Consider the following 25,476-nt stretch of genomic DNA (forward strand, 5'->3'; position numbering starts at 1 on the left):
CCTACCTAAGGTTCATTCATCCAGTGCAGATAGGCGCTGGATGAACAATATTTTGATTTTGTTAACTGTTAATGATGTTTTTTTTCCTTATGTCAAATATAGTTATAAAAGGTTCAGTAGGAGGCCACTTCCCTACCCCCCCCCCACCATACTTAATATGAAAAAACACAACGACTCCCCAGCATATAAACCACCTACCAGTTATGCCCATTAGCATCACATCCCTAAATGTAAAAGGCCTGAACAGCCCCTATAAACGTAGCATGCTTTGGAGACAGGCTCTTAAGTCCCACTCAGACATCTTCCTCGCCCAAGAGACACACTTCCTGAGAGATAAACACCCCCCCTGCAACCACCCTAAATTTCCAAACATTTTCCTGGCATCAAATGAAGGGAAAAAAAAGAAAGGCGTAATGATAGCCATTAGCCGGAACGTTACATTTTCCCAAAAAAACGTATACGTGGACCCAGGCGGGCGATTTCTAATATTAGTCTGCGTAATTAACGCCACCACCTACACTCTAGTAAATGTCTACTTCCCATTTAAAAGGCAGGCCAAATTCTTCAAACATGTTCTTTCCGAAGTGGCTAAAATTCGAGAGGGGAATTTGGTGATCGGAGGAGATCTAAACTCAGTGGTGGACCCTACCTTGGACTCCACCGCGAGCGGCAGGGGCATGTCACCCATTGTCCCAATCATACACTCAGAAGAATTATACGACGTGTGGAGGTGCATGCATGGATCGTAGAGGGACTACACGTTTCTCTCCGCGCCACATGCATCTTATTCTAGGATAGATATGTTCCTGCTGCCGCGGGCAGGCCTCGAGGGGGTTTTACAGGCGGATATTGGAACAATATCATGGTCTGACCACGCTCCCATATCCTTAACGCTCCAAGAGAGCCCATTTCAATAAATGGCGGCATGGTTGCGTGTTTTTTTGCGCTTGCAAATGTGCTTGATTCGTGCTAACAAAAGTACAGTAAGGGCCGCTTCACACAAACATATTTGTTTCAATGGATGCCTTCAGAATTCTCTTTACTCACACATTTCGCATGCGTGCAAAACCTCACCATGCTCTATTTTTGTGCACATTTGCGCACCAAGGGTCCCTGTACAAGTCTATGGGAAGTGTGCACGTAACCGATTCCTATCTCCAAAAAAAGTTATAATAAACAGCGATAAAGTCTTATAAACTCCAAAATGGTACAAATAAAAACTACAGGACATCACGCAAAAACACGAGCCGTCGCACAAGTATCATGCGATACTTCCGCCATGTATCACGTGGACATGAGGCCTAAATCTAAGTGCTTGGTTGTTAGCAGCCGCAGCTGCGCTGCACCTCTTGCTCATCAGTTTTTTTTCCTGCTTTTGGAAACTGCTGTAGGAAAGGGGGTGCACCAGTACTGGAGGTACTGCAATACCAGGTCAATGTGCGGAGTGGACAGAGCAAGCACTTTTTCCAGCTCCCTGTTCTAAATATCCATTTAATATATGATCCCCAGATAGGGGACGTATCAGATGCAACACGCTCAGCCAGCACTCCGGGCACACCCACAATGCACTGAGGGAGCCGGAAGACCTTTGCATGGCCCCGCCCAACGCCTTCTCAACCAGGGTGAGCCGTCCCCGCGGGAGACCCGCGCCTGAATGGAGCATGTCCGGATTTTTTCCTGCACGCGGGACCCGCGCCTGCAGGGAAAAATGACATCCGCAGGTATTTTACTACCTGCAGGTGTCTAATGCATCCATATCCATTGCATAGCGCCGATCGCAATGTCGGGGGTGGGGGGGTCCGAACAGCCCGGGATGACAGCTCCATGCTGCGGACACCGACAGCATGGAGCTGTCACGTCCAGAGCCCGAGGGGCTTTATTCTCTGCAGGACACATGTTTTTACTTCCTCAGAGAATAAAGCCCACTTCGGGAGGACGTAAAAACACTATGGCCCGGGGCGTGGCTTAGCAAGCAAGGAGAGAGGTCGCACGCTGTTTTGCTCCTCCACAGAATCTCCCTTTTCAGCCCTTTTCTGGGTCAAATCAGTGACCCAAACAGAGGCAGACAAGAGCACAGCACCTGGGGACCCACCAGAACCCACAACCGGCCCGGACAAGGCTCACCTGGTGATCTCCAGCCGCCAAAAAGAAGCCGAAGAGCCGCGGCCCTGCACAGCGGCCCGCGCCCTAACCCGACAAGTACCGCGCTCAGAAACACCCGGCGAGGACCGCTCACGGAGCCCCAAGCAGAGGACTATGGCACAAGGTAACCCCTGCCGACTTGGAGGGGAGGCTCTGTCACCCTCAGTGCCCGCGCTCTCACCGCAGCGCCTTGCAAATACACAGCCGCGGCTCCCTCCCTCTGAATATACCGCCGTGGCCACCAACCTGCAACTCGGCGGCACATACAATCATCAGGGTGATCCCCCGCTGGACTAATCCCCACGCTGGTGGTTTTCCCCCTCCTGCTCCCCAGAGCCGACAATCAGCACGGGCGGGCACACCGGAAGATCTGCACCTAGTCTCTAGCTCCCTGTGAGGCAGCGGCCATCTCGCCCCCCCTCCCCCCTGAGTCGAGCAGGCTGCTTGGCATACTAGCCAGACCAGAGCAGAAAAGTAAAAAAGAGAGGATACTGTGATCCTCCCAGCACATCAACACCAGGCAAAGTTTAAAGCAGTACTCACTATTTCTGACGTGCAGCGGGGGAACGGAGGTCCTCTCCCCGGAGCTCTCAGACCGACAGCAGGCTCCATTAAAGTGTAGTGCAATTCAAATATCAATGCACCACAGCACCATCTAGTGGCCAAAACAGAGATAACCAGGACCTGAACCTCTTCTCATCCCTTTCTCAAAGCACTAAACAAAGCCAATCCTTGCCCATTAGAAAGAGCAACGAGGCCCCTAAGGCCTCCTTCCCACGAGCGTGACGGGCTCCGCCGCGTAATATTACGCAGTGAAGCCCGTCACGGCGCCCCCCAGAGACCCCATACTTACCAGCGGAAGATCGCGTGAAGACACTTCCCTGCACACCGCCGTCGCGTCATGTGACACGCCCACCGCGTCACATGACGCGGCCGGCCGTGTCACGTGACGCGCCGGCCGCGTCATATGACGCGCGGCGGTAGGCGGGGAAGCGTTTTTTCACGCTATCTTCCGCTGGTTGCAGCGGGAGATAGCGTGAACGGAAGCCGTCAGCGCGTACACCCGCAGCAAATAGAACATGCTGCGGGTGACAACGGGAGATTTCACGGTGCGTAATTCCGCGGTGGAATTACGCATCGTGTGCATTGTGCTATTAGGTTCAATAGAACCTAATAGCATGGGGCAACGCAGCGGATTTTTGCCGCGGATTTACGCGGCGTAAATCCGTTCGTGGGAAGGAGGCCTAAGGCCTCATGTCCACGGGGAAAATAAGAATTAAAATCCGCAGCGGATTTTAACTCTTCTCCCGCGCGCGGATCCGCACCCCATAGGGATGCATTGACCACCCGCGGGTAGATAAATACCCGCGGATCGTCAATAAAAGTGATTTTAAAAAAAATGGAGCATGAAAAAAATCTGGACCATGCTCCATTTTCATGCGGGTCTCCCGCGGGGACGGCTCCCGCGGGCTTCTATTGAAGCCTATGGAAGCCGCCCGGATCCGCGGGACACAAAAATCATATTTTACTTACACGCTCCGGTTCTTCTCTTCGGCGCCGCGCCATCTTCTCTCAGTCGCGGCCGGATCATTTTGCTTCAGCCCGGCGCATGCGCGAGGCACGTCACCGACGTCATCATGCACATCCGCCGAGCCGAAGAATGAAGATCCGGCCGCGACGAGAGAAGATGACGCCGCCGCGAAGAGAAGAAACGGAGCGGATGGGAGGTGAGTTTATTCTCATTTATTCCCATTTTCAGCGCTCATGTCCGCGGGGCAGGAGGGACCCGCTGCAGATTCTACATGGAGAATCTGCAGCGGATCTGATTTTCCCCGTGGACATGAGGCCTAAGTGTGTTGAGAAGAGGGACCCACAGTTAAAGGGGTTGTCCCGAGGCAGCAAGTGGGTCTATACACTTCTGCATGGCCATAATAATGCACTTTGTAATGTACATTGTGCATTAATTATGAGCCATACAGAAGTTATAAAAAGTTTTATACTTACCTGCTCCGTTGCTGGCGTCCTCGTCTCCATGGTGCCGACTAATTTTCGCCCTCCGATGGCCAAATTAGCCGCGCTTGCGCAGTCCGGGTCTTCTCCTCTTCTCTATGGGGCTCCGTGTAGCTCCGTGTAGCTCCGCCCCGTCACGTGCCGATTCCAGCCAATCAGGAGGCTGGAATCGGCAATGGACCGCACAGAAGCCCTGCGGTCCATGAAGACAGAGGATCCCGGCGGCCATCTTCAGCAGGTGAGTATGAAGACGCCGGACCGCCGGGATTCAGGTAAGCGCTGTGCGGGTGGTTTTTTTAACCCCTGCATCGGGTTGTCTCGCGCCGAACGGGGGGGGGGGGGGTTTAAAAAAAAAAAAAACCCGTTTCGGCGCGGGACATCTCCTTTAACTACAAGGAGAATACCTCCCCACCTTACTGCCAAGTGATCTGTGGAGGAATATCTGCATAGCCAGACTGCTATATAGAAACTGTCAGCAACCCACAAAGACAGACCCTGTGCCAAAGGGTACTGACAGAAAAACACTATATAGCCTCCTCAGCATTACAAAATAGCCTGGAAGCAAGTCCCAGCCCCCGCAACACCCAAGGAAGCAATACATCGCGCGCCTCGCAGGCGCAAATATCAAATTCCCGGTGCGACCCAGCGGACTCCTCAATCCCAAACACTTTCTTCTCAGCAAATACTGATAGAATTTACCAAAGCCCACAACGAGTTGGTAGATGCGCATGGCAGTATGGAAGAAGTCGCATATTTGAGAGAGAAGGTCATAGACTTGGAAGACCGATCCAGAAGAAACAATCTCAAATTTAGGGGAGTTCCAGAGACTGTGACCCCCCCTGACATTCCACAATATATACTCAAATTACTCCAAACGCTCCTCCCGGACCTTCCCGAGATCGAATATGCAGTTGACAGAGCCCACAGAATTCCAAAAGCACGCTCTGTCCCTGAGTCAGCCCCCAGAGAAATCTTAGCAAGAATACACTTCCATAAAATAAAAGAGGAAGTCTTGGCAGTTGGAAGGCGTAGAGGCACACTACCGACTCCATATGAAGACATACAAATATTTCCAGATCTTTCAGCCGCCACTCTGCAGTCTCGGAGAAAGTTTACAGAAGTTACAGCAGCACTACGAGAGGCGCACATCAAGTATAGATGGGGATTCCCAACCAAACTACTGATCTCAAAAAATGGAACCATCCAGGTTGCCACCTCGCCAGAAGAAGGCGTCTCGTTCCTGAAACAATGGGGGATCCCTATCCTTCAGAAGCCTCTGAGGACGGCGGTAGAATCTCCTACAAGAATCGAACAAGACTGGAAAACATCAGATAAGCATGGCAGACACGCATAAATTGATGTTGTAAAGGGTCTTGAACCCATAGTTATATTTCTCCTTTACGGAGCCTAAAGTGGATGGTTTAAAATTCGGATTTTAAATCCGCAGCGGTTTTCCTGCACGCGGATCCGCGCCCCATAGGGATGCATTAGACACCCGCAGGTAGTAAAATATCTGCGGATGTCATTTTTTCCTGCAGGCGCGGGTCCCGTGTGCAGGAAAAAATCCGGACATGCTCCATGCAGGCGCGGGTCTCCCGTGGGGATGGCTCCCGCAGGCGTGTGATTTCCATCTAGTGCAGGAAACGCGTTAATAGGGCTAATTCATGTATGGAAATTCGTTTTGCAGCTGTATGCAGCATGATTTAGGTATGGGTAAGCGGTGAGAAAGGGAAGGGGGGGCCCTGAGCTGAACTTTTGCACCCGGGCCCTTGAGCCTTTAGGTACGCCCCTGACCCTAAGGGTGTTTCTCACCTCATCTTTCTGCGTTTTACATACAAAAATGACAGGAAAGGGTTGTGACCCGGCGTCCGTCGCAGGCAGAAGATGACCATCGCCACTGTATGCCACGGAAAGGGGTGAACGCGCGTGTGAACTGGCATTTCAAGCGCAACCCGATTACTGTAAACCTTGTTTCTGCACAAATACGCTCCACTGCGACAATAGTCTTGGCGTGTACATTCGTCTGCCGAAGCCCTAGGGCCTCTTTCACACGGCGTGCTAAATTTAGCAGAAAAGCGGTCGCAGAAACCGCAATGATTTTTACGTGCATTTGCGCTCCCGATATTCCATTAGAGTCTAAGGGGGTAAGCAAATGCGCTCTCATATGCATAAAATTGCGCCGAGGGCTCCTTCACACGAATGTACTTTAGTCCCCTTATAATCACAAGCATATAAAAAGGGAAAAAAAACGAAACCGCGGATCTCTATGGGATTTCAGTGGTTTCGTTTTCACCACCTCCTTTCCTGCCTGTGATTTCTGCGCATGATTTGCCCGTGCTGCCGAGCGTAGTTTCGCCTGTGCCAGTCTGAATAAGCCTTAGGCCTTATTCACATGACGAATTATACATCAGTATTTTGTGAGCCAAACCAGGAACGGGCGCAAAATACGGAAGAAATGAAAATCTTCCCAATTAGACTTTCTCTACACTTCTGGTTTTGGCTCACAAAATACTGATGAAAAATATGCCCGTGTGAATAAGCCCCTAATTCTGTGCATTGGGGGAAGGGGGGAGAAAAAAACCCCGCAGCTTTAGGCCTCTTTCATACAAGCGTTGCATTCACACGCAAAGGCATCACGTGGAAGAATTGCGGCAGCGCAGCATTGCTGCAATCTAATCCCTTTTGGAATTAGCGCTGTCTCGTCCATTCACAGGGCTGCATCGCGTGAATGGACTCCGCTGCTGCGGTCGGCAGAATGGCTTTTGTTAAGCCTTAATAGCTAAATAGAAGCCCGCTGTCTTCTGCAACAAGTGCCGGTAAACTCCCTCCCCCTCTCTGCGGTTTTTGTCAAAAAATAGGTCATGGCTCATATTTTGATGCTGTGCGGGAGGGGAGGGGGGGTAATAATCGCCCGTGTGAATGAATGCATTGGAGTCCAATGCTTTACATGGCGACGATTTGTGGGCGACATTTATCTGCGAGAAAACATTTGTATGAAAGCAGCTTTATGAGTGCGATATCAGTCTGATTTTCTTGTAGCGATATTGCGCTTGCCCGCGTATGTGTATTCGCATCTGCAGATATTTTGCTGGCTTTTGTGCATTCAGAAAGATACCCACCGCTGATCCCAGCTATTGAAATTAGTCTAACGAGTTCTGGGTGTGTTCCTCTCCTGCGCAATTACGCAGCCAGCTCCCTCATTTGCATATTACCCAGAGGAGCGTGCATGGCCAGGTGCGTCTACTTACTCAGTTTGCAGTTGCTCTCCGTTAGGGGGATTCATGACAGTTCCCTTATTTGTATATTACCCAGAGGAGCGTGCATGGCCAGGTTCGTCTCCTTACTCAGTTTGTAGGTGCTCTCCCTAAGGAGGATTCATGCCAGCTCCTTCATTTGCATATTACCCAGAGGAGCGTGCACGGCCAGGTGCGTCTACTTACTCAATTTGTATATGCTCTCCCTAAGGAGGATTCATGCCAGTTCCCTTATTTGCATATTACCCAGAGGAGCGTGCATGGCCAGGTTCGTCTCCTTACTCAGTTTGTAGGTACTCTCCCTAAGGAGGATTCATGCCAGCTCCTTCATTTGCATATTACCCAGAGGAGCGTGCACAGCCAGGTGCGTCTACTTACTCAATTTGTACTTGCTCTCCGTAAGGAGGATTTATGCCAGCTCCCTTATTTGCATATTACCCAGAGGAGCGTGCATGGCCAGGTGCATCTGCTTACTCAGTTTGTAGTTGCTCTCCCTAAGGAGGATTCATGCCAGCTCCCTTATTTGCATATTACCCAGAGCAGGGGCGTAGATAGAGGCTCATGGGCTCGGGTGCATAAGTTTAGCTTGGGGCCCTCTACAGACCCCTCCAACCTCCACTCCCTTTCACGGCTACTACTTCTACATCACTTTTAGCTCCATTACTGTTTTTTTTTTTAATTGCCCACCAATAGATCATTGGTAATCAACTCTGCTAAAACCACTGATTACCAATGATCTATTGGTGGGCAATTAAAAAAAAAAACAGTAATGGAGCTAAAAGTGATGTAGAAGTAGTAGCCGTGAAAGGGAGTGGAGGTTGGAGGGGTCTGTAGAGGGCCCCAAGCTAAACTTATGCACCCGAGCCCATGAGCCTCTATCTACGCCCCTGCTCTGGGTAATATGCAAATAAGGGAGCTGGCATGAATCCTCCTTAGGGAGAGCAACTACAAACTGAGTAAGCAGATGCACCTGGCCATGCACGCTCCTCTGGGTAATATGCAAATAAGGGAGCTGGCATAAATCCTCCTTACGGAGAGCAAGTACAAATTGAGTAAGTAGACGCACCTGGCTGTGCACGCTCCTCTGGGTAATATGCAAATGAAGGAGCTGGCATGAATCCTCCTTAGGGAGAGTACCTACAAACTGAGTAAGGAGACGAACCTGGCCATGCACGCTCCTCTGGGTAATATGCAAATAAGGGAACTGGCATGAATCCTCCTTAGGGAGAGCATATACAAATTGAGTAAGTAGACGCACCTGGCCGTGCACGCTCCTCTGGGTAATATGCAAATGAAGGAGCTGGCATGAATCCTCCTTAGGGAGAGCACCTACAAACTGAGTAAGGAGACGAACCTGGCCATGCACGCTCCTCTGGGTAATATACAAATAAGGGAACTGTCATGAATCCCCCTAACGGAGAGCAACTGCAAACTGAGTAAGTAGACGCACCTGGCCATGCACGCTCCTCTGGGTAATATGCAAATGAGGGAGCTGGCTGCGTAATTGCGCAGGAGAGGAACACACCCAGAACTCGTTAGACTAATTTCAATAGCTGGGATCAGCGGTGGGTATCTTTCTGAATGCACAAAAGCCAGCAAAATATCTGCAGATGCGAATACACATACGCGGGCAAGCGCAATATCGCTACAAGAAAATCAGACTGATATCGCACTCATAAAGCTGCTTTCATACAAATGTTTTCTCGCAGATAAATGTCGCCCACAAATCGTCGCCATGTAAAGCATTGGACTCCAATGCATTCATTCACACGGGCGATTATTACCCCCCCTCCCCTCCCGCACAGCATCAAAATATGAGCCATGACCTATTTTTTGACAAAAACCGCAGAGAGGGGGAGGGAGTTTACCGGCACTTGTTGCAGAAGACAGCGGGCTTCTATTTAGCTATTAAGGCTTAACAAAAGCCATTCTGCCGACCGCAGCAGCGGAGTCCATTCACGCGATGCAGCCCTGTGAATGGACGAGACAGCGCTAATTCCAAAAGGGATTAGATTGCAGCAATGCTGCGCTGCCGCAATTCTTCCACGTGATGCCTTTGCGTGTGAATGCAACGCTTGTATGAAAGAGGCCTAAAGCTGCGGGGTTTTTTTCTCCCCCCTTCCCCCAATGCACAGAATTAGGGGCTTATTCACACGGGCATATTTTTCATCAGTATTTTGTGAGCCAAAACCAGAAGTGTAGAGAAAGTCTAATTGGGAAGATTTTCATTTCTTCCGTATTTTGCGCCCGTTCCTGGTTTGGCTCACAAAATACTGATGTATAATTCGTCATGTGAATAAGGCCTAAGGCTTATTCAGACTGGCACAGGCGAAACTACGCTCGGCAGCACGGGCAAATCATGCGCAGAAATCACAGGCAGGAAAGGAGGTGGTGAAAACGAAACCACTGAAATCCCATAGAGATCCGCGGTTTCGTTTTTTTTCCCTTTTTATATGCTTGTGATTATAAGGGGACTAAAGTACATTCGTGTGAAGGAGCCCTCGGCGCAATTTTATGCATATGAGAGCGCATTTGCTTACCCCCTTAGACTCTAATGGAATATCGGGAGCGCAAATGCACGTAAAAATCATTGCGGTTTCTGCGACCGCTTTTCTGCTAAATTTAGCACGCCGTGTGAAAGAGGCCCTAGGGCTTCGGCAGACGAATGTACACGCCAAGACTATTGTCGCAGTGGAGCGTATTTGTGCAGAAACAAGGTTTACAGTAATCGGGTTGCGCTTGAAATGCCAGTTCACACGCGCGTTCACCCCTTTCCGTGGCATACAGTGGCGATGGTCATCTTCTGCCTGCGACGGACGCCGGGTCACAACCCTTTCCTGTCATTTTTGTATGTAAAACGCAGAAAGATGAGGTGAGAAACACCCTTAGGGTCAGGGGCGTACCTAAAGGCTCAAGGGCCCGGGTGCAAAAGTTCAGCTCAGGGCCCCCCCTTCCCTTTCTCACCGCTTACCCATACCTAAATCATGCTGCATACAGCTGCAAAACGAATTTCCATACATGAATTAGCCCTATTAACGCGTTTCCTGCACTAGATGGAAATCACACGCCTGCGGGAGCCATCCCCACGGGAGACCCGCGCCTGCATGGAGCATGTCCGGATTTTTTCCTGCACACGGGACCCGCGCCTGCAGGAAAAAATGACATCCGCAGATATTTTACTACCTGCGGGTGTCTAATGCATCCCTATGGGGCGCGGATCCGCGTGCAGGAAAACCGCTGCGGATTTAAAATCCGAATTTTAAACCATCCACTTTAGGCTCCGTAAAGGAGAAATATAACTATGGGTTCAAGACCCTTTACAACATCAATTTATGCGTGTCTGCCATGCTTATCTGATGTTTTCCAGTCTTGTTCGATTCTTGTAGGAGATTCTACCGCCGTCCTCAGAGGCTTCTGAAGGATAGGGATCCCCCATTGTTTCAGGAACGAGACGCCTTCTTCTGGCGAGGTGGCAACCTGGATGGTTCCATTTTTTGAGATCAGTAGTTTGGTTGGGAATCCCCATCTATACTTGATGTGCGCCTCTCGTAGTGCTGCTGTAACTTCTGTAAACTTTCTCCGAGACTGCAGAGTGGCGGCTGAAAGATCTGGAAATATTTGTATGTCTTCATATGGAGTCGGTAGTGTGCCTCTACGCCTTCCAACTGCCAAGACTTCCTCTTTTATTTTATGGAAGTGTATTCTTGCTAAGATTTCTCTGGGGGCTGACTCAGGGACAGAGCGTGCTTTTGGAATTCTGTGGGCTCTGTCAACTGCATATTCGATCTCGGGAAGGTCCGGGAGGAGCGTTTGGAGTAATTTGAGTATATATTGTGGAATGTCAGGGGGGGTCACAGTCTCTGGAACTCCCCTAAATTTGAGATTGTTTCTTCTGGATCGGTCTTCCAAGTCTATGACCTTCTCTCTCAAATATGCGACTTCTTCCATACTGCCATGCGCATCTACCAACTCGTTGTGGGCTTTGGTAAATTCTATCAGTATTTGCTGAGAAGAAAGTGTTTGGGATTGAGGAGTCCGCTGGGTCGCACCGGGAATTTGATATTTGCGCCTGCGAGGCGCGCGATGTATTGCTTCCTTGGGTGTTGCGGGGGCTGGGACTTGCTTCCAGGCTATTTTGTAATGCTGAGGAGGCTATATAGTGTTTTTCTGTCAGTACCCTTTGGCACAGGGTCTGTCTTTGTGGGTTGCTGACAGTTTCTATATAGCAGTCTGGCTATGCAGATATTCCTCCACAGATCACTTGGCAGTAAGGTGGGGAGGTATTCTCCTTGTAGTTAAAGGAGATGTCCCGCGCCGAAACGGGTTTTTTTTTTTTTTAAACCCCCCCCCCCCCCCGTTCGGCGCGAGACAACCCGATGCAGGGGTTAAAAAAACCACCCGCACAGCGCTTACCTGAATCCCGGCGGTCCGGCGTCTTCATACTCACCTGCTGAAGATGGCCGCCGGGATCCTCTGTCTTCATGGACCGCAGGGCTTCTGTGCGGTCCATTGCCGATTCCAGCCTCCTGATTGGCTGGAATCGGCACGTGACGGGGCGGAGCTACACGGAGCTACACGGAGCCCCATAGAGAAGAGGAGAAGACCCGGACTGCGCAAGCGCGGCTAATTTGGCCATCGGAGGGCGAAAATTAGTCGGCACCATGGAGACGAGGACGCCAGCAACGGAGCAGGTAAGTATAAAACTTTTTATAACTTCTGTATGGCTCATAATTAATGCACAATGTACATTACAAAGTGCATTATTATGGCCATGCAGAAGTGTATAGACCCACTTGCTGCCTCGGGACAACCCCTTTAACTGTGGGTCCCTCTTCTCAACACACTTAGGCCTCATGTCCACGGGGAAAATCAGATCCGCTGCAGATTCTCCATGTAGAATCTGCAGCGGGTCCCTCCTGCCCCGCGGACATGAGCGCTGAAAATGGGAATAAATGAGAATAAACTCACCTCCCATCCGCTCCGTTTCTTCTCTTCGCGGCGGCGTCATCTTCTCTCGTCGCGGCCGGATCTTCATTCTTCGGCTCGGCGGATGTGCATGATGACGTCGGTGACGTGCCTCGCGCATGCGCCGGGCTGAAGCAAAATGATCCGGCCGCGACTGAGAGAAGATGGCGCGGCGCCGAAGAGAAGAACCGGAGCGTGTAAGTAAAATATGATTTTTGTGTCCCGCGGATCCGGGCGGCTTCCATAGGCTTCAATAGAAGCCCGCGGGAGCCGTCCCCGCGGGAGACCCGCATGAAAATGGAGCATGGTCCAGATTTTTTTCATGCTCCATTTTTTTTAAAATCACTTTTATTGACGATCCGCGGGTATTTATCTACCCGCGGGTGGTCAATGCATCCCTATGGGGTGCGGATCCGCGCGCGGGAGAAGAGTTAAAATCCGCTGCGGATTTTAATTCTTATTTTCCCCGTGGACATGAGGCCTTAGGCCTCCTTCCCACGAACGGATTTACGCCGCGTAAATCCGCGGCAAAAATCCGCTGCGTTGCCCCATGCTATTAGGTTCTATTGAACCTAATAGCACAATGCACACGATGCGTAATTCCACCGCGGAATTACGCACCGTGAAATCTCCCGTTGTCACCCGCAGCATGTTCTATTTGCTGCGGGTGTACGCGCTGACGGCTTCCGTTCACGCTATCTCCCGCTGCAACCAGCGGAAGATAGCGTGAAAAAACGCTTCCCCGCCTACCGCCGCGCGTCATATGACGCGGCCGGCGCGTCACGTGACACGGCCGGCCGCGTCATGTGACGCGGTGGGCGTGTCACATGACGCGACGGCGGTGTGCAGGGAAGTGTCTTCACGCGATCTTCCGCTGGTAAGTATGGGGTCTCTGGGGGGCGCCGTGACGGGCTTCACTGCGTAATATTACGCGGCGGAGCCCGTCACGCTCGTGGGAAGGAGGCCTTAGGGGCCTCGTTGCTCTTTCTAATGGGCAAGGATTGGCTTTGTTTAGTGCTTTGAGAAAGGGATGAGAAGAGGTTCAGGTCCTGGTTATCTCTGTTTTGGCCACTAGATGGTGCTGTGGTGCATTGATATTTGAATTGCACTACACTTTAATGGAGCCTGCTGTCGGTCTGAGAGCTCCGGGGAGAGGACCTCCGTTCCCCCGCTGCACGTCAGAAATAGTGAGTACTGCTTTAAACTTTGCCTGGTGTTGATGTGCTGGGAGGATCACAGTATCCTCTCTTTTTTACTTTTCTGCTCTGGTCTGGCTAGTATGCCAAGCAGCCTGCTCGACTCAGGGGGGAGGGGGGGCGAGATGGCCGCTGCCTCACAGGGAGCTAGAGACTAGGTGCAGATCTTCCGGTGTGCCCGCCCGTGCTGATTGTCGGCTCTGGGGAGCAGGAGGGGGAAAACCACCAGCGTGGGGATTAGTCCAGCGGGGGATCACCCTGATGATTGTATGTGCCGCCGAGTTGCAGGTTGGTGGCCACGGCGGTATATTCAGAGGGAGGGAGCCGCGGCTGTGTATTTGCAAGGCGCTGCGGTGAGAGCGCGGGCACTGAGGGTGACAGAGCCTCCCCTCCAAGTCGGCAGGGGTTACCTTGTGCCATAGTCCTCTGCTTGGGGCTCCGTGAGCGGTCCTCGCCGGGTGTTTCTGAGCGCGGTACTTGTCGGGTTAGGGCGCGGGCCGCTGTGCAGGGCCGCGGCTCTTCGGCTTCTTTTTGGCGGCTGGAGATCACCAGGTGAGCCTTGTCCGGGCCGGTTGTGGGTTCTGGTGGGTCCCCAGGTGCTGTGCTCTTGTCTGCCTCTGTTTGGGTCACTGATTTGACCCAGAAAAGGGCTGAAAAGGGAGATTCTGTGGAGGAGCAAAACAGCGTGCGACCTCTCTCCTTGCTTGCTAAGCCACGCCCCGGGCCATAGTGTTTTTACGTCCTCCCGAAGTGGGCTTTATTCTCTGAGGAAGTAAAAACATGTGTCCTGCAGAGAATAAAGCCCCTCGGGCTCTGGACGTGACAGCTCCATGCTGTCGGTGTCCGCAGCATGGAGCTGTCATCCCGGGCTGTTCGGACCCCCCCACCCCCGACATTGCGATCGGCGCTATGCAATGGATATGGATGCATTAGACACCTGCAGGTAGTAAAATACCTGCGGATGTCATTTTTCCCTGCAGGCGCAGGTCCCGCGTGCAGGAAAAAATCCGGACATGCTCCATTCAGGCGCGGGTCTCCCGCGGGGACGGCTCACCCTGGTTGAGAAGGCGTTGGGCGGGGCTATGCAAAGGTCTTCCGGCTCCCTCAGTGCATTGTGGACTGAAGTGAGACTTACAAAGTGCATTATTATGGCCATGCAGAAGTGTATAGACCCACTTGCTGCCTCGGGACAACCCCTTTAACTGTGGGTCCCTCTTCTCAACACACTTAGGCCTCATGTCCACGGGGAAAATCAGATCCGCTGCAGATTCTCCATGTAGAATCTGCAGCGGGTCCCTCCTGCCCCGCGGACATGAGCGCTGAAAATGGGAATAAATGAGAATAAACTCACCTCCCATCCGCTCCGTTTCTTCTCTTCGCGGCGGCGTCATCTTCTCTCGTCGCGGCCGGATCTTCATTCTTCGGCTCGGCGGATGTGCATGATGACGTCGGTGACGTGCCTCGCGCATGCGCCGGGCTGAAGCAAAATGATCCGGCCGCGACTGAGAGAAGATGGCGCGGCGCCGAAGAGAAGAACCGGAGCGTGTAAGTAAAATATGATTTTTGTGTCCCGCGGATCCGGGTGGCTTCCATAGGCTTCAATAGAAGCCCGCGGGAGCCGTCCCCGCGGGAGACCCGCATGAAAATGGAGCATGGTCCAGATTTTTTTCATGCTCCATTTTTTTTAAAATCACTTTTATTGACGATCCGCGGGTATTTATCTACCCGCGGGTGGTCAATGCATCCCTATGGGGTGCGGATCCGCGCGCGGGAGAAGAGTTAAAATCCGCTGCGGATTTTAATTCTTATTTTCCCCGTGGACATGAGGCCTTAGGCCTCCTTCCCACGAACGGATTTACGCCGCGTAAATCCGCGGCAAAAATCCGCTGCGTTGCCCCATGCTATTAGGTTCTATTGAACCTAATAGCACAATGCACACGATGCGTAATTCCACCGCGGAATTACGCACCGTGAAATCTCCCGTTGTCACCCGCAGCATGTTCTATTTGCTGCGGGTGTACGCGCTGACGGCTTCCGTTCACGCTATCTCCCGCTGCAACCAGCGGAAGATAGCGTGAAAAAACGCTTCCCCGCCTACCGCCGCGCGTCATATGACGCGGCCGGCGCGTCACGTGACACGGCCGGCCGCGTCATGTGACGCGGTGGGCGTGTCACATGACGCGACGGCGGTGTGCAGGGAAGTGTCTTCACGCGATCTTCCGCTGGTAAGTATGGGGTCTCTGGGGGGCGCCGTGACGGGCTTCACTGCGTAATATTACGCGGCGGAGCCCGTCACGCTCGTGGGAAGGAGGCCTTAGGGGCCTCGTTGCTCTTTCTAATGGGCAAGGATTGGCTTTGTTTAGTGCTTTGAGAAAGGGATGAGAAGAGGTTCAGGTCCTGGTTATCTCTGTTTTGGCCACTAGATGGTGCTGTGGTGCATTGATATTTGAATTGCACTACACTTTAATGGAGCCTGCTGTCGGTCTGAGAGCTCCGGGGAGAGGACCTCCGTTCCCCCGCTGCACGTCAGAAATAGTGAGTACTGCTTTAAACTATGGCCCGCCCATTACCCACAATGCCCTGGTTAAAGCAGCTGTAAACACTAATGCCCACTAGAGATATGATAGCCTCATCTGCTGGATGTGCAGCTCTGCCTGCAGGAACTGAAGTCCGGCCACCGCACCCACCCCAAAAGACATGAAGTTCAGAACTGCTGCGTTAAAAAACTAGACCCCTTAACGAATTCTTCTAGGGCTGTGCTGCGTATTTTGACCCACAGTATTTGAATGAATCTGAGCAATCCGCAGTTGTCGTCCACACGGAGGATCTGCAGCAAATCACATGCATTGAAAGATACATACTACTGCTACTTCCTTCACACTCGCGGTCATCCGCATTACAGATTCTGCAGGAACGCAGGGTCGCCGGCTGGGGTAACGGCCAGATTCCGCTGTGGTATCCTGCATTCGGAATGTGAAGTGGTTGTGTGCAGCTGGCCTTACTGAAGACAATGGAGTTGCGATACAACTCACAAGTAGCTGCGACCAATATATTGCAAAAATCCAACCTCGGTGAGGTTTTAGCAATCTATAGGTTGTGGGAACTTGCGCGACCCCATTGATATATTTGAGAATGCAAGTTCACAGGGCTGCACAGCGATCTTTGGTCACATGACCCATGGCATGGCGAAAGACTCCATAGAGCTCCAGCCTTAGGGCTCACGTCCACAATTGTGTTCTCACCGCAGAGACGCAGCGTTTTACGCATACCACCGTGGGCTCTTTGGCCAGATTCACACAGATGTATTTGCGCAGCATATTACTCATGAAAAATATACATGCTAAATACATGTCAGTAGAACCCGCTGATTGCAGCGAGTTCCTTCACATAAGTGTATTTTGCATGCGCATTTTGTCCAAAAAAAAAGCAGTCCCCTTTATTTTCTCGTGCATTTCTGCAGGGGAAGAACATGTATTATTCTAATTACACTAATTGCCCATTTCAATAAATGGCGGCATGGTTGCGTGTTTTTTTGCGCTTGCAAATGTGCTTGATTAATGCTAACAAAAGTACAGTAAGGGCCGCTTCACACAAACATATTTGTTTCAATGGGTGCCTTCAGAATTCTCTTTACAACGTCGTTGCGTATGGGCTGCGGGTATATCCGCGACCACGGAGCACAATAGGCTCTATGCTGCGGATATCCGCGGTAAAATAGAACTTGCTGCGTTCTCTTTTCTGCGAGTGGATTACATAATTCCAACCCACTAATGTGAGCGGAATTGTGTAATCCAATGCGATTGATCTGCTTATTACCGCGGATCAGACGCATGCGGAATCCGTAATTCCTATCCGGTCATGTGAGACCGGCCTAAGGTAGATCTCTACCTTTTTATCACGTGACCGGGGACCGCTCAACAAGGTCACTGCTCCAGGCTCTCCAGGGAGCAAGGAGATTTTACGTTTCCTGGACTCCCCGACTCCTGCGCATGTGTCCGGTGTTTTGCCAGCGGTCGCATGTGCAGAATCCGGGTAAGTTCACGGATGAGGATCGCGTTGGGGTGCAAATACGGAGGCCTCCGGTAAAAAGTTTCATCTCTCACCGATCGCATCGGTGAGGGGGAGATGAAACTTCAATTTAAAAAAAAAAACTTTTACGTGATCGCCATTATCCATTGTATAACGGCGAACACGGGATCAGGAACCACTCACCGGGGCCCCCCGTGAAATCTCCAGGTTCTTGCCTCAGTTTTGTAGCCAGGAGCAGGGAGATTTTAAATTATCCTGGCAATCCACAGCTTTTGCGCATGCGTCCGCCATTTTGGCGACAGGCGTGTGCGCAGAAGCTGGGGTAAGGTCCGCGGATAAATCTGGGGGCCTTACGTGCGTACTTTCATCCACCCTCACGGATATGATCCGTGAGGGGAGATGAAACGTACGCTTTTTAAACTTTTTTAAAACTTTAACTTTTTTTTTTTTTAACTTTTTCACACTTTTTTTTTTAACTTTACATGATCACTGTCATCCACCCAGACACATGTTTTTACGTCCTCAGGGATTAAGGCCCACTTGGGCAGGACGTAAAAACACTATGGGCTAGTCACTAAGGGGTTAAGAATTAAATTATGCAAACCGAATAATACGAAATGTAACGATTGGCCAATTTTGCATCTTTCAAATAATGTGGAATATGATTTAGACTTGTTACCACTGAGAAACAAGGCGAGGTTCATCCATAGACTCATCACAACAGTTCTTTTGTTTTATTATATACTTTATTATTGTGATTTGCATTTTATATACTTTGTCAAATCAATAATTTAGAAAATCAATTAAATATTTGTTGATGAAAATGGACAAATGTTTCCGCTTACCTGTACAGAGCTGACGGAAAATGCGTTTTTCCCATGGAATCGGCTCTTTAACCCCTTAACGACGGCCCCATCGGGATTCTACGTCCTGGCCGGCTGGGCTTTATTCCTAGAGGACGTAGTTTTATGCATCCTCTAGGAATGACAGCCCTGCAGGCTCAGGACGTGATAGCTCCATGCTGCCGGTTACCGGAGGTAGCCGACAGCATGGAGCTGTCATCCCGGGCCGCGGGACCCCACCCCCGGTCACGCGATCGCGTTAAACTCAATGGAAAGTTAAAAACAATTAAAGTTTCAGCTCCCCATACTGATTCGATCCGTAAGGGGAGCTGAGAGTACTCACTTCCGGTCCTCCGCAGCGTCCGGATCCTTCTGTCTTCTCCCCGGCACTGCCGCCGGCGTCTGCGCGTCAGACGCATTACGTCACGCGCATCCGCAGAGAGCCGGGAGGCCCGGGAAATTTAAAAATTCCCTGCTCTCGACTAGAATGAGTAGCCGAGAGCAGGGAGCTGTCACCGGGAGCCGCTGTATGCGGTTCCCACTCACATGATCCACCATTTTGCTTTTGTTGGTATCGGGTTGCATGCATTGATCGTGTCCTGTATGTGATAGTATAATAGTATAATATAAATATAAATATTTTCCCGCGGCTCGTTCTATCTTTGGGCGGGGCCTTGCATCACCCATTGTTTTAATGGGGCTGGCGGCAGCATCGCACCGCGTGCTAGGTGCGGACAGCCGCAGCGGGAGGGAGGGGAGGCAGTTTTATTACAAAAATGACTCACATCCACAGAAAAATCGTACGTTAGCGAGCGCGAAAACGGGCCGCGATTCACGGCCTGGTATCGCACTCGCTGTGTGACATTAGCCTTACTGCCAGATCTTCTTTGGATTACAGCGGATCGCTGGGGGTTCATATTTTGGAGACGTACAAATTTTACATTGATTTTTAACATTTTGAGGAACACTTTCTTTTCCTGCACCAAGCCAAGATTGCAAAGTCTCATGGGTATAAACTACACCCCTTAATGTATTCACTGAGGGGGTCAGGAGGATTTTTACCCCACAGTTTTTGTCAAGAATTAATGCAATTTGGAGGGGAAGAAATTAAATTTCATATTTTTGCAAATATGTCATTTTAATTTTAATGATGGGCTTTTTTTCTATATTGCACATGAAGATGAGGATTGGCACCCCAAAATGGAGACCCCCCCGTATGTCCCGTGTTCAGAGATATACCCATTGTGGCCCTAATCTTGTGTCCGTATGCACAATGGGGCCCAAACCGAAAGGAGCAGCCGGTGGCTTCGTGAACAGTTATTTTGCATGAAAGTGTGTTAGGTCCCATTGCTCACTTGTGGAGCCCTTGAGCGCTTTGGAGAACCCCCACAAATGACCCTGTTTAAAAAACTAGACCCCTTAAATATTTTCTCGGTCAAGTATTAACGGGAGAGAATACTGCTGGTGAAAACGAAACCACAGAAATCTTAGGCTTAGTTTTGTCCCAATATACGGCCGTGACCATCACCAGCGATGCTTTTTTTTAGAGGATTAAATCGCATCGCTGCCGCGCACATTAAAAACCGCATGTTTTTGTTTAACGCGCAAGTCGGTAGGACTTTCCAATGTTAACATTGCAGCGCATATTTGTCGCCTTGTGATGCGATAAAACGCAGCCTCCATAGGATTACATGGGAGATTTTAAAAAACGCACTGCGCAGAAGGACACAGCAGGCTGCGATTTTCTCTCTCAACATCACATCAGTGAAAACCTTGCTGAAGGGAAGGGAACCGTCGGGAATCATTGGCTGCGAAATCTATATAAGCAAAAGGACTCACTTAATGCGCTCCGTCCAACCGTATCAAAGTATTGAATTCTTACTTGAAGCGGGGTGCCTGGACTCCTGGCACCCCGATATCCAAAGGAAACAGGGAAATTCCAACGAGGCAGGAGTATTCTTCATAAAACAATTTATTGCATACAGAAACAGGTGGGTATCGCAACGCGTTTCGGCTTTTGACAAGCCTTTTTCAAGCATAGGGAGCAGTTATCAAGTGCTTCTTATTTATAGCAAACAAACACTAAAGGAAAAGGAAAGGGAGGAGCTTAGATGTGAACAATCACTATTTGCAATCTCTAAATAATTCTGTACATAGTGTCCTATCCTCATTTATACTATGTCCAGACCCGTGGTACAGCAATGGGCACGAAGTGTGCCCCCTGTTTTGCCAACCTTTACATGGGGGCATTTGAGGAGACTATTACAAACCCCTGCATACGTTTCTATAGACGCTTCATTGATGATATCATCATGATATGGGATGGGACAATCGATGAAGCAAACAATTTTGTTTCCAAATTAAATTCCAACAATTGGAACCTTAAATTCACAGGAACCCTTAGTCCTACTGAAGTCACATTCTTAGACTTAGATATCAGTATCAAGGGAGGTAAAATTGAGACCCAGACACACTTTAAAGAAGTAGATGCTAACAGCCTGTTGGATTTCCGGAGTAATCACCATAAAGCATGGAAAACTAACGCCCCCTATGGACAACTTAAGAGGATCAGAAGAAACTGTACCTCTAATGGAAACTTTGAAAAACAAGCCAAAATCTTGTGTGATAGGTTTCGAGAAAAGAAATACCCGATGACCCTTATAAACGATTTCTATAGGAAGGCTAGAGACGAGGAAAGAATAGTGGGAAAACAAAACAAAACATCATTTCAATCAGCAGAAAAGGGAGTGCTACGCTTCATCACAAAATACAATAATAAACATAAAGAATTGAAACAAATTTTTGGCGGCTGGAGATCACCAGGTGAGCCTTGTCCGGGCCGGTTGTGGGTTCTGGTGGGTCCCCAGGTGCTGTGCTCTTGTCTGCCTCTGTTTGGGTCACTGATTTGACCCAGAAAAGGGCTGAAAAGGGAGATTCTGTGGAGGAGCAAAACAGCGTGCGACCTCTCTCCTTGCTTGCTAAGCCACGCCCCGGGCCATAGTGTTTTTACGTCCTCCCGAAGTGGGCTTTATTCTCTGAGGAAGTAAAAACATGTGTCCTGCAGAGAATAAAGCCCCTCGGGCTCTGGACGTGACAGCTCCATGCTGTCGGTGTCCGCAGCATGGAGCTGTCATCCCGGGCTGTTCGGACCCCCCCACCCCCGACATTGCGATCGGCGCTATGCAATGGATATGGATGCATTAGACACCTGCAGGTAGTAAAATACCTGCGGATGTCATTTTTCCCTGCAGGCGCGGGTCCCGCGTGCAGGAAAAAATCCGGACATGCTCCATTCAGGCGCGGGTCTCCCGCGGGGACGGCTCACCCTGGTTGAGAAGGCGTTGGGCGGGGCTATGCAAAGGTCTTCCGGCTCCCTCAGTGCATTGTGGGTGTGCCCGGAGTGCTGGCTGAGCGTGTTGCATCTGATACGTCCCCTATCTGGGGATCATATATTAAATGGATTTTTAGAACAGGGAGCTGGAAAAAGTGCTTGCTCTGTCCACTCCGCACATTGACCTGGTATTGCAGTACCTCCAGTACTGGTGCACCCCCTTTCCTACAGCAGTTTCCAAAAGCAGGAAAAAAAACTGATGAGCAAGAGGTGCAGCGCAGCTGCGGCTGCTAACAACCAAGCACTTAGATTTAGGCCTCATGTCCACGTGATACATGGCGGAAGTATCGCATGATACTTGTGCGACGGCTCGTGTTTTTGCGTGATGTCCTGTAGTTTTTATTTGTACCATTTTGGAGTTTATAAGACTTTATCGCTGTTTATTATAACTTTTTTTGGAGATAGGAATCGGTTACGTGCACACTTCCCATAGACTTGTACAGGGACCCTTGGTGCGCAAATGTGCACAAAAATAGAGCATGGTGAGGTTTTGCACGCATGCGAAATGTGTGAGTAAAGAGAATTCTGAAGGCATCCATTGAAACAAATATGTTTGTGTGAAGCGGCCCTTACTGTACTTTTGTTAGCACGAATCAAGCACATTTGCAAGCGCAAAAAAACACGCAACCATGCCGCCATTTATTGAAATGGGCTCTCTTGGAGCGTTAAGGATATGGGGGCGTGGTCAGACCATGATATTGTTCCAATATCCGCCTGTAAAACCCCCTCGAGGCCTGCCCGCGGCAGCAGGAACATATCTATCCTAGAATAAGATGCATGTGGCGCGGAGAGAAACGTGTAGTCCCTCTACGATCCATGCATGCACCTCCACACGTCGTATAATTCTTCTGAGTGTATGATTGGGACAATGGGTGACATGCCCCTGCCGCTCGCGGTGGAGTCCAAGGTAGGGTCCACCACTGAGTTTAGATCTCCTCCGATCACCAAATTCCCCTCTCGAATTTTAGCCACTTCGGAAAGAACATGTTTGAAGAATTTGGCCTGCCTTTTAAATGGGAAGTAGACATTTACTAGAGTGTAGGTGGTGGCGTTAATTACGCAGACTAATATTAGAAATCGCCCGCCTGGGTCCACGTATACGTTTTTTTGGGAAAATGTAACGTTCCGGCTAATGGCTATCATTACGCCTTTCTTTTTTTTCCCTTCATTTGATGCCAGCAAAATGTTTGGAAATTTAGGGTGGTTGCAGGGGGGGTGTTTATCTCTCAGGAAGTGTGTCTCTTGGGCGAGGAAGATGTCTGAGTGGGACTTAAGAGCCTGTCTCCAAAGCATGCTACGTTTATAGGGGCTGTTCAGGCCTTTTACATTTAGGGATGTGATGCTAATGGGCATAACTGGTAGGTGGTTTATACGCTGGGGAGTCGTTGTGTTTTTTCATATTAAGTATGGTGGGGGGGGGGGTAGGGAAGTGGCCTCCTACTGAACCTTTTATAACTATATTTGACATAAGGAAAAAAAACATCATTAACAGTTAACAAAATCAAAATATTGTTCATCCAGCGCCTATCTGCACTGGATGAATGAACCTTAGGTAGGGGTGGCATTTTAAACCATCCACTTTAGGCTCCGTAAAGGAGAAATATAACTATGGGTTCAAGACCCTTTACAACATCAATTTATGCGTGTCTGCCATGCTTATCTGATGTTTTCCAGTCTTGTTCGATTCTTGTAGGAGATTCTACCGCCGTCCTCAGAGGCTTCTGAAGGATAGGGATCCCCCATTGTTTCAGGAACGAGACGCCTTCTTCTGGCGAGGTGGCAACCTGGATGGTTCCATTTTTTGAGATCAGTAGTTTGGTTGGGAATCCCCATCTATACTTGATGTGCGCCTCTCGTAGTGCTGCTGTAACTTCTGTAAACTTTCTCCGAGACTGCAGAGTGGCGGCTGAAAGATCTGGAAATATTTGTATGTCTTCATATGGAGTCGGTAGTGTGCCTCTACGCCTTCCAACTGCCAAGACTTCCTCTTTTATTTTATGGAAGTGTATTCTTGCTAAGATTTCTCTGGGGGCTGACTCAGGGACAGAGCGTGCTTTTGGAATTCTGTGGGCTCTGTCAACTGCATATTCGATCTCGGGAAGGTCCGGGAGGAGCGTTTGGAGTAATTTGAGTATATATTGTGGAATGTCAGGGGGGGTCACAGTCTCTGGAACTCCCCTAAATTTGAGATTGTTTCTTCTGGATCGGTCTTCCAAGTCTATGACCTTCTCTCTCAAATATGCGACTTCTTCCATACTGCCATGCGCATCTACCAACTCGTTGTGGGCTTTGGTAAATTCTCCCATTTTCCGTTCAAGGTGGTCAGTTCTGGTAGCTAGGTGGTCGATGTTAGATTGTAATTGACCAGAGAGGCTCTGTATATCTTTAGAAATGTCCTTTTGCAGCGAGATTAGCATAGTCTTCAGAGCGTTTATAGTTAAGGGGCTTTCAGAGTCGGGATAAGCTTGGAGATTGTTGATAGGATCTGTCTGCGGGGGAGTTTCTTGTGGATTGTTATTTTGGCTCTTTTTTGCCGCCGGTCCTTTTGGGGAGGGGGAGGCTGGTAGGGGGTCCTGAACATTCCTTTTCCCTTCGCTTCCAGGGGAGGTGTTGGGATTGGCTGGGGTAGGCGGGAGAGATCCTGTGGAGGAGTATGGAGACAGAGCCGCAGGGCTGTGGGTGTTGGGTATTTCTTCGGTTACGGGGATGTTTGAATGAGATGTGGCGGGTTTGTTTTTGTTGCTCTGTGTGCCAGGCGGGAAGTACTCTGAGAGTCTCCTGGGGGCCGTTGCTTTAATACGTCGCTTAACCATCCTGAATAGTTAATTCTTGGATATGCGCTGTGGATTGGTCGCTATTTGTTGTATAGTGGTCTACTGGGTGGCGTATTCTTTATGGAGGCGTTGGAAGGCGTAGTTGTTTGTTAAAAGTTCCTTTAGAAGCTCATTGATGTTGAGTGGTCCTGTTATGTGTTGCTGAGGAGCCTCATGTGGCGGGTGGAGTTAGAACATAGAGTCCTGCTATTCCATCTTGAGTGCCTTAGGTAGCGCTCCTGTAGAGTTTTGAAGATTTGTTAAGTGTGGCTTTGCCTGATAAGAGTCCTTTCTTTTTTTAAAATTATGCAAACCGAATAATACGAAATGTAACGATTGGCCAATTTTGCATCTTTCAAATAATGTGGAATATGATTTAGACGCGTTACCACTGAGAAACAAGGCGAGGTTCATCCATAGACTCATCACAACAGTTCTTTTGTTTTATTATATACTTTATTATTGTGATTTGCATTTTATGTACTTTGTCAAATCAATAATTTAGAAAATCAATTAAATATTTGTTGATGAAAATGGACAAATGTTTCCGCTTACCTGTACAGAGCTGACGGAAAATGCGTTTTTCCCATGGAATCGGCTCTTTAACCCCTTAACGACGGCCCCATCGGGATTCTACGTCCTGGCCGGCTGGGCTTTATTCCTAGAGGACGTAGTTTTATGCATCCTCTAGGAATGACAGCCCTGCAGGCTCAGGACGTGATAGCTCCATGCTGCCGGTTACCGGAGGTAGCCGACAGCATGGAGCTGTCATCCCGGGCCGCGGGACCCCACCCCCGGTCACGCGATCGCGTTAAACTCAATGGAAAGTTAAAA

General features: G+C 49.8%; 2 pseudogenes; one reads left to right on the forward strand and one right to left on the reverse strand.

The window, feature by feature from the left end:
- Window positions 1–1,394: 1,394 nt before the first annotated feature.
- Window positions 1,395–1,522, reverse strand: LOC136601136 (U2 spliceosomal RNA; annotated as a pseudogene).
- Window positions 1,523–21,863: 20,341 nt separating this feature from the next.
- On the forward strand, window positions 21,864–21,991 carry LOC136601125 (U2 spliceosomal RNA; annotated as a pseudogene).
- The last annotated feature ends 3,485 nt before the right edge of the window (window positions 21,992–25,476 follow it).

Source organism: Eleutherodactylus coqui, unplaced genomic scaffold, assembly GCF_035609145.1.
Source record: "Eleutherodactylus coqui strain aEleCoq1 unplaced genomic scaffold, aEleCoq1.hap1 HAP1_SCAFFOLD_30, whole genome shotgun sequence".
NCBI classification, from domain to species: Eukaryota; Metazoa; Chordata; class Amphibia; order Anura; family Eleutherodactylidae; genus Eleutherodactylus; species Eleutherodactylus coqui.